This window comes from Cervus elaphus, chromosome 15 (assembly GCF_910594005.1).
Source record: "Cervus elaphus chromosome 15, mCerEla1.1, whole genome shotgun sequence".
NCBI classification, from domain to species: domain Eukaryota; kingdom Metazoa; phylum Chordata; class Mammalia; order Artiodactyla; family Cervidae; genus Cervus; species Cervus elaphus.
Genome location: NC_057829.1, coordinates 53,667,777 through 53,676,463, shown reverse-complemented (window position 1 = coordinate 53,676,463; position 8,687 = coordinate 53,667,777). Strand labels below are relative to the sequence as shown.

The following is an 8,687-nucleotide window of genomic DNA, read 5'->3' as shown; positions in this document are numbered from 1 at the left end:
TATAAATATATGGCTTCCCTGATGGCTCAGATGGTAAAAAATCCGTCTGCAGTGCAAGAGACCCAGGTTCCATCCCTGGATCAAGAATATCCCTGGAGAAGGGAGTGGCTACCCACTCGAGTATTCTTCCCTGGAGAATTCCATGGACAGTGGAGCCTGGCAGGTTACAGTTCACAGGGTTGCAACGAGTCAGACATGATTGAGTGACTAATACTTTCATATGTATATATATATATAGATATATGTATATATATATATATACATAAAGTTGTATGAATTGTTCATATATTCTGGGTATTAACTCCCTAAAGGTCAAGTAAGTTGCAAATATTTTCTCCCATTCAGTAGGTTTTTTTTTTTTTTTTTTTCGGTCAATGGTTTCCTTTACTGTGCAAAACTTTTAAGTTTAATTGGGTCCCATTTGCTTATTTTTGTTTTTCTTTCTTTTGTCTTAGGTGCTTGTGTGCCCAGTCATGTCTGACTCTTTAGGACACTTTGGACTGCAGCCCACCAGGCTCCTCTGTCCACGGGACTTTTCAGGCAGGAATACTGGAGTGGGTTGTCATTTTCTCCTCCAGGGGATCTTCCCAACCCAGGGATTGGTCTCTGGCACTTCTGGTGGGTTCTTCACCACTGAGCCATCGGGGAAACCCTGGGGTTTTGCCTTAGGAGACAGATCCAAAACAATACTGCTCTGATTTATGTCAAATACTGTTCTGTTCTCTTCTAGGAGTTTTATTTTTTCAGGTCTTATATTTAGGTCTTCAACCATTTTGAATTTATTTTTGTATACAGTGTGAGATAATGTTCTAATTTCTTATTTTTCATATGGTTGTCCAGTTTTCTCAGCATCACTTATTGAAGAGACTTTTTTCCATTGCATATTTTTGCCTCCTTTATGTAGAATGTATTTTTTTAAACATACTTTTATTTGTAATTTCTCAGCATCACTTATTGAAGAGACTTTTTTCCATTGCATATTTTTGCCTCCTTTATGTAGAATGTATTTTTTAAACATACTTTTATTTGTAATTCTTTTTCCCATGTTATTATTTAAAAGACAATCATTATAATAATATATTGATAGACTTATAATATATCAACATGCAATTTATATGACAAGACTAATACTGAAAGCACAGAAATTGAGCTACATTAGTTCAAAGTGTGTATATACTCCTAGGGTTTAGTTGGTATTAATTTAAACTTGATTGCTTTAAGATGTCATTTGTAAATCTCCAAGTCAATCAAAAAAATAACCAAAAATGAGCATATAAGAAACAATGGGCTCTTTTTCTCTAACTACTGCTATCATGGGTCACATGCATGCTCCCGGGAAAAGCCTATTCCATTTAGATCTGCCTTACAACTGCACTGTCGCCACCTGGCTGAAGTTGACATCTGATGACATGAAGGAACAGAGCTACAAAATGGCCAAAAAGTTCCTGATTTCCTGAAAAATCAGCATGATTCTGAGAGAGACTCATATGGTGCTACACAAGTACGTTTTGTGACACGCAATTAAATATTGAATTCTTAAGTCAAAAAACTTGCTCCTGATCTTCCTGAAGGTATCCATATTTTACAGAAGCTGCTGTTCTTTTAAAGCATCTCAAGTGGAATAGAAAGGATAAGAATGCTAAATTGCTTCTTATTCTGAGTGAGAACCATAATAATTGACTGGCTTGATATCATAAGACCAAATGAGTTTTCCCCTTCAACTGAAAATAGGAGTCATCTACAGCCTCTGCCTTAGTTCCATAAATTTGTCTATGTACTGAAGCAGCTAAGTCATTGTTTAATTAAAAAAGAAAGAAAAGAAACAACAACAGAATTAAATGGTACATTAAAAAGTCTACATATCACCAAAGATGTCAGTAAGGAATGAATAAAGGAACAAAAAGGCATGAGACATTTAGAAACTCAATAATAAAATGGGAGAAATAAATATTGCTTTCTCAGAAACTATGTTACTCCTAAATGGATTAAATACTCCAAACAAAAGGAAGAAGTCAGCAGAATAGATTTAAGTAGAAAACATAATCCAATTACAAATTCAGTTCAATCCCTATAGAAATCCCATGTGCCTTATTTGCAGAAATTGGTAAACTGTTCCTAAAATTCATGTGGAAATACAAGAGACCCTAGTGGCTGAATTGTAAAGAATTCACCTGCCCATGCAGGAGATGTGGGTTTGATCCCTGGGTCAGGAAGATCCCTTGGAGAAGGAAATGGCAACCCATTTCAGTAGATTTGCTTGGAAAATCCCGTGGACAATAGAGACTGGTGGGCTACAGTCCTTGGGGTTGCAGAAGAGTCAGACATGACTTAGTGAGTAAACAAACAAAAGCAGCCAAAACAATTTTGATAAAGAAAAAAAAAAAAAGCTAGAGGATCCACTGTTCCTGATTTCAAAACTTACTACAAAGATAAAATAATCAAGATGATGTGGTATTAAGGATAGGCATACAGATTAATGGAACAGAAATAAGAGTCAAGAAGTAAACTCGTATATCTATGGCCAATTGATTATCAACAAAGGTGCAAGGCAATTAAATAAGCAAAGAATATTCTTTGCAAAAACCAATGGAGTGTAACAATTGGATGTATACATCAAAAATTAAATTGATCTCTTTCCTCATTCCATATACAAAAATTAACTTAAAATGGATCATAGATTTAAACACAAAAAGTAAAACTATAAAACTTTTAGAAGGAAAATAGGAAATGCTTCTGATCTTGGGTTGTTTTGTTTGTTGTTTAGTCACTAAGTCATATCCAACTCTTTTGCAACCCAATGGACTCTAGCCCACCAGGCTCCACTGCCCATGGAATTTCCCAGGCAAGAACACTGGAGTGGGTTTATCATTTATTTCTCAAGAGTGTCTTCCTGACCTAGGGATTGAACCCACGTCTCCTGCATTGGTTGGTGGATTCTTTACTGCTGAACCACCAGGGGTCTCTTGATCTTGGTTTAGGTAATGATTTCCTAGATAAGACACCAAAACCACAAAAGACAAATGAAAAATGATAAATTGGACTTCATCAAAATTCAAGCTTTTATGCTTCAAAGAACACCATTACAACAGTGAAAAGACAGTGCATAGAATGGGAGTAAATATTTGTAAATCATATATTTAATAATGGACTCATATTCAGAATGTATAAAGAAGTCTTACAATTCAACAATAAATAGACAAATAATTAACAAATGAGCAAAGGATTTGAACCGACATTTAAAGAAGCAAATGGCCAGTAAACATATGACACAGTTTAAGACAACCTTGTGTGTTTAGTTGCTCAATCATGTGCAACTCTTTGCAACCCCATTGACTATAGCCCGCCAAGCTCCTCTGTCCATGAGATTGTCCAATCAAGAATACTGGAGTGGGTTGACATTCCCTTCTACGGGTGATCTTCCTGACCCAGGGATCAAATCTGGGTATCCTGCATTGCAGGCATATTCTTTACTGCCTGAGCCATCAGGGAAGCCCAAGACATCTTTAGCCATTAAATAAATGCAAAATAAAACAAAACTGCAGTAATATACCATCTGATAACCACTTTCAAGGCTATGATCAAAAGATAAATAATAAGTGCCAAGATGTGGAATGGTCATAAACTGTTGGTGAGTACAACAAATGGTATAGCTACATTGGAAAACATCAGTTGAGTTCAGTCACAGTCGTGTCTGACTCTCTGCGACCCCATGGACTGCAGCACACCAGGCTTCCCTGTCCATCACCAACTCCTGGAGCTTGTTCAAACTCACGTCCATTGAGTTGGTGATGAGATCCAATGATCTCATCCTCTGTCGTCCCGTTCTTCTCCTGCCTTCAATCCTTCCAAGCATCAAGGTCTTTTCCAATGAGTCAGTTCTTCGCATCAGGTGGCCAAAGTATTGGAGTTTCAGCTTCAACATTAGTCCTTCCAATGAACACCCAGGACTGATCTCCTTTAGGATGGACTGGTTGGATCTCCTTGCAGTCCAAGGGACTCTCAAGAGTCTTTTCCAATACCACAGTTCAAAAGCATCAATTCTTCGGCGCTCAGCTTTTTTTTTTTTTTTTTTTTTAAATCCCACGACATTTATTATAAAGGTGCTATACAGGGAAACCCTGATCTTCATGATGGGCTTATCGGTAGGATTTCTGGTAGCGGGCACGGGCACCAGGACCTCCAAACTTTTTGGATTGGCAGCTATGGGGATCGGCTACCAGCAGGGTCCGGTCATACTGGATGAGGATGTCTTTCGAGACTCGTATTCATTGTACATGACTCATACACCACCAGTAGTCATCACTGATGGCGCTCAGCTTTTTTATAGTCCAACTCTCACACCCACACCTGACTACTGGAAAAACCATAGCTTTGACCAGACAGACATTTGTTGGCAAAGTAATGTCTCTGCTTTTTAATATGCTGTCTAGGTTGGTCATAGCTTTTCTTCCAAGGAGCAATCGTCTTTTAATTTCATGGCTGCAGTCACATCTGGAGTGATTTTGGAGCCCTAAAATATACAGTCTGCCATTGTTTCCATTGTTTCGCCATCTATTTGCCGTGAAGTGATGGGACCAGATGCCATGATCTTAGTTTTCTGAATGTTGTGTTTTAAGTCTACTTTTTCACTCTCCTCTTTCACTTTCATCAAGAGGCTGTTTAGTTCTTCTTCACTTTCTGCCATAAGGATGGTGTCATCTGAGTACCTCAGGTTATTTGTCAGCAAATTGGAAAATAGGAAAACATAAATTTCCTAAAAATATTAAGCATAGTTATCACATGACCCAGCATTCCATTTTCAGGTATATACCCAATAGGAATAAAAACATATCCACACTAAAACTTTAAAGGAAGGTACATATCAACACTACTCATATTAGCAAATAACTGGAAACAACGCCAGTGACCACCAGTGGATTAATAAACAAAATGTGGCATATATGTACAATGGAACGTTATTCTGTCATAAAAAATGAAGTAAGTACAAATGTATTAATATGCTACAGCACAGGTGAATCTTGAGAATTTTATGCTAAGTAAAAGAAGTCAAACACACAAAATAGCACATGATTATATGATTCCACCCATATGAAATGTCTAAAATAGGCAGATCCATACAGGCAAAAAGTATTAAAAGATTACTGGTTGCCCAAATTCTAAGGGAAAGGGACAATTGGGTTTTTCTTTCTGAGATTACAAATGGAACTAGATAGCAGTCATAGTTGAAACATAAAAATCCATGAAACAAGGATTTTCAAAAATTGGCTATTAGGCAGTACAAGACAGTGATTTCTGAAAAAAAGTAAAAGGTGAAACAAACAAATTGAACCCCACAAATGCTCAGCTATTACCTAATGATCCCAGGCTGGCTGCAGTATAGAAACTCAAGCAAACCAGGAAAACCATGTAAGTTAATGAGACAGGGTTGAGACTTTGGAATCTGCCAACGTAGCTAGAGTCACCATGGGGAAAAGAGAGAATGAGAAATTGAGAGACCCTGAGAGACAGAGACATCCAGAGAGATTCAGAGATCTATAGAAGTCCCATATGAGTTCTTCAGCTTACTACAGAACTGCAGGTATTGGGCTTCCCAGGTGGCACTAGTGGTAAAGAACCTGCCTGCCAGTGCAGGAGATGTAAGAGACACCGGTTTGATTCCTGGGTCAGGAAGATCCCCTGAAGGACGAAATGACAATCCACTCCAGTATTCTTGCCTAGATAATCCCATGGAGAGAGGAGCCTAGAAGGCTATAGCCAGCTCATAATGTCACACAGAGTCAGACATGACTGAAGCAACTTAGCACACACACAAATATATGTGAAGAAACTGACTCAAAGCCTTCAATTAAGCCATTTGAAAGCATTCAAGATAACAATCCTTAGAGCAGAAGACCTTAAATAGTATCTGTCTCCACCAAATGCATTTGAAAACTTCATGATTAACCAGGATTAGAGTAATCAGAAAATAATTGACTCATAGGAAGAAAAAATTAGACTGACACTAAAAGGCTTTTCTGGTTTTTACTAAGGAAGCAAAAAAGTAAGCCTCAAATGATCAAAATGTTTCCAAATAAGCTAACTGTATCCCACAAGAAAAGTTCAAAACTATTCCCAGAAATACAAGAATACTCTACCCAACAACAACAAAAACAGTTACAAAGGCTGACAATCCATTAACAATTTCCAGTCACACCAAAACCCTGGAATTAGGCCTTATGGAGAGATTAATGAATCAACAAAAGGCTCAAAAGACAGATAATGTAATTAAAAGATAAAAGTTACTTTGATTGCATTCTATATGTCTTAGAGGCTTCTTTGGCAGTTCAGTGGTAAACAATCTGTATGCAATGCAGGAGACCCAAATTTGACCCCTGTATGGGAAAGATGCCCTAGAGAAGGAATGGCAACCCACTCCAGCATTCTTGCCTGGAGAATTTCACGGGCTACAGTCAGGGTTGCAAAGAGCCAACACGACTGAACAACTAACTCACACACAATGTCTAAGACAGAAAATGAGCATGTTAAGTATTAACATGTGCCGGGGTCCTTGCCCCAGCAGGATCCAGGGGAACCCTCAGGATGAATGGCGTCGGCGAATGAGAGAGAGACACAGTGAGACAAAGCTCGGGGCTGAGTCTGGAGTTTATTTTTGCATGGCCCCTTTATACCCTTTACAACATCTTTTTTGGGGAATTGCATATTGCTTACACACAGGTCATCTCAAAACATTACAGCAACTTGACCTTCAACAGAAACTGGATATCATCCACATGTTTCTCGTTCACAAGAGTCTTCTTTATCATTTGGCCTTCAGGCCTGTTAACATTTTATGGCTTGTACCTGGTGTGACTTTAAGCAACTTCAGTAGCCGACCCTGTCTTTTTTGTGGTTAATCTATTTTCTTTCTATTAGGCGTCATCTCCATGGGAACTAGATAGGATTACATTTTTACAGAACAGAAATGCGAAGGACTGCAAAAACAGCAGATATAGCACAAAACAGGCTCTTAGTCTAAAAGTTAACTACCTGTGAGAAGTCACCAGCAAATCTCTATCTAAAGTATTTTCTACTAGGCACATTTGTGACTATTATTTGTGGAGCTTTTCTCACCCCGCGGAGGGACCTATGCTTAATAGTTTCTTTTGTTAGCGTACTGTGCTTAGGATGTTTAGAACAATCATAAGCATTTTTTGCAATGAGAGCACACATTTATCAAACAAGCCAGAATGCCAGCAAAAGGGTTTGAATTGAAGCATTTCCTTCATCCCTGGCCCCTTCATAGGGTACCAGCGTCCAGAAGATTTATTAATTAGGGTTTTAAGTTGATCTTTATTCAGTGAAAGAGGAGCAGAAGAACTCTCCGCAGGCAACACAAGAATCTGCAGCAGGGCAAACAAGAACAACAGCAGAAAAGGGGGGGAGAGGATACGGGGGGGTAGAGGCCGAGACCAACCTGGAGGGTCCCTTATCCTAGACGGCCTTGCCTGTCAGGTTTTTTCCTCATGACCTCGTCATGGATGGGATCCCGGACGGCCTTGCGTGTCAGGTATTTTCTTCATGACCTCGTCATGGGTGGGACCTCCCATAATGGCTCCCGGCAAACATGGATGACAGAAAACCTATATAGAATTTTTGGAAATGAAAACTAAAGTGTCTGAGACATAAAAAACACTGTGTAGGATCAGCAGAAAATGAAATAGTGTAAAAGAAGATTGCCTGAAGACAAAATTATAACAATAAAAGACCTCTTGCTGGAAATATCTGCCATGTCAGAAACATGGAGCAACTTTTTTAAAGTACTAATGAAAAACTAAACACTAAAAACCTCGAATTCTATGCCCAGTGAAAACATTTTTCAGAAACAAAGGCAAAATGAATAGTATTCATAAATAAGAAAACTGATATAATTTATTATCAACAGCATGAGAAACATTAAAGCAAGTTTTATAGTGCCAAGGAAATGATACATCAGGATCTACACAATGAAACGCAAAGCACAAGTTATAGTACGTACACAGGAAAATGTAAAAGATGGTTTTTCTGTTTTTAATGGTGAACTAATTTAAAAGATAAATTTATTTTTAAAGAATAATAATATATTTTAGTATTGGTAACATGTCAACATAAAAATTATGACAAAAATAGCACAAATTCTTGGAGAGAGGGAATGAGAGTTTAATGCTTTAAAGATATTACACTATGTGTTAAGTAGTACATATTACTTACACATAGACTATAATGAGTTAAAAAAGTATACAGTGCTATAAACCTTAAGACAACCACTAGAAAACAAAATAAAATGATATACCCAAGACAATGAAGGAGACGAAATAATAAAATATACACAATTAATCCAAAATAAGGCAGGAAAAAAGAGAACAAAGAACCTATTGGACAAATACAACAAATAGTTTTAAACATAAACATCTCAAATATATTATTAAATTTAAATGGTTGAAACACTGTGATTAAAAGACAAGGATGGTTAAATAGCATTGAAAGGAGAGATTCAACTCTTTATAAATAAAAACAAATGGAGAAAATGGATAGAAAAAGTATATACCATGATAATGATTAATAACAAACTGCTGCTGCTGCAGAGATAATATGGATCATTTAATGGCAACAGGATTAATTCATCAAAAGGACATTAAAAAACCTTAAAAGTTTATATACTTTGAAGAGTT

At 37.4% G+C, this 8,687-nt stretch overlaps 2 pseudogenes; one reads left to right on the top strand and one right to left on the bottom strand.

Moving 5' to 3' along the window:
• The first annotated feature begins 1,313 nt into the window (after positions 1–1,313).
• LOC122708540 lies at positions 1,314–1,764 on the top strand (annotated as a pseudogene).
• Positions 1,765–4,247: 2,483 nt separating this feature from the next.
• LOC122709748 lies at positions 4,248–4,310 on the bottom strand (annotated as a pseudogene).
• Between the last annotated feature and the right edge of the window lie 4,377 nt (positions 4,311–8,687).